The sequence below is a fragment of the Maylandia zebra genome, linkage group LG17, assembly GCF_041146795.1.
Source record: "Maylandia zebra isolate NMK-2024a linkage group LG17, Mzebra_GT3a, whole genome shotgun sequence".
Lineage (NCBI taxonomy): Eukaryota > Metazoa > Chordata > Actinopteri > Cichliformes > Cichlidae > Maylandia > Maylandia zebra.
Window position 1 is genome coordinate 32,300,333 of NC_135183.1, and position 1,290 is coordinate 32,301,622.

Consider the following 1,290-nt stretch of genomic DNA (forward strand, 5'->3'; position numbering starts at 1 on the left):
TCCATCTAAGCAAAACCTCATAAATTAACCAGTGGGATGCTGAGCACTGAGGTGTGAACATCAGTAAGGTGTTGATGGAGATAAAACCTCTTGTCAAGTCAAGTCACTTTTATCTATTATTATATAGCCCCTTTTAAAACATTAGAAGGTGACCCAAAGTATACAGGAAGAAAGACGATTGCTTGGGTAAACATGTGATGAGCAGTAGAAAGAAGTCTGAGAAAAATCATGATAGCAAATACAGGTACAAATACAGAAAAAACAGTAACAAAAAAGATAAAAATTTAAGAGGGTTTTTTTAATTAAGAACAAATATATGAGGTAATTGATTAATTCAGAGTAACAGGGAACCTCTGATTCAGCAAAAAGTGTGGGACTGTGGTGGGTTACAAAAAATGACATCACGTATAAAAGATGTTTTTAAATGTGTGTAATCTTATATTAATTAAAGTGGACGAATATTGGTTTGAGTCTGCACTTAGAAGAAGTTAATTTGGATCACTGAGCTTCTGAACATACATGCTTTCATTCTGGGCTGCGCAGTGCCTAACACTTCCACACATCACCGCAGACGGTCAGTTTTGAGTTTCATGAGGCTACTGCTTTCCTGCATGGAGTGTGTGATATACTGTGCCATGCACGCCACAGACAGGAAAGGGAACTGGGGTTGGGTCGGTGTGGGAGTCTGTTCTATCAAATATTCTTGTAAAAGTCATAAATTATGAAGAAGAGGTGAACGCAAGAGCATTTTACCGCACAGTTGCTGCTCAGTTCCTCAAAGGCTGTTTGTATGGTAAGCACTTGTGAGTTTGTGGTGGCCTTCTCACCTTTTATGGCGCTTTCCACATTTATTGTTCAAGGTTATATATATATATAGATAGATAGATAGATAGATAGATAGATATACACACACACACACACACACATTGGGTGAATGTGCAGTAGTAGCAGCAAGCAGGTGAATTCTGTACGTTAATATGAATAGACATCTGACTATTTTACAGAATAGACAATATAAACATATTTAAAATTAAAGGAATTTGGAATGTACATTGTGCCTTTGTTTAGAGTGTCTGGAAGAGAGTCCTGTCTCAGTCAATTGTATGAGATAATAGTAATCTTTTTTTAATTTCCTAAACATACCCATAAACTCATAGCTTGGAGTATACTTTCTAGCAGAGGGAGGGGGCGTGTGTGCGTTTCTGTATAGAGGAGGGAGGGAGAGGAATAGGGGGTGGGCAGCCCAGCCAATAGGCGCAGTGCAGCGTTAATGTCATTGCTGGACGCTCT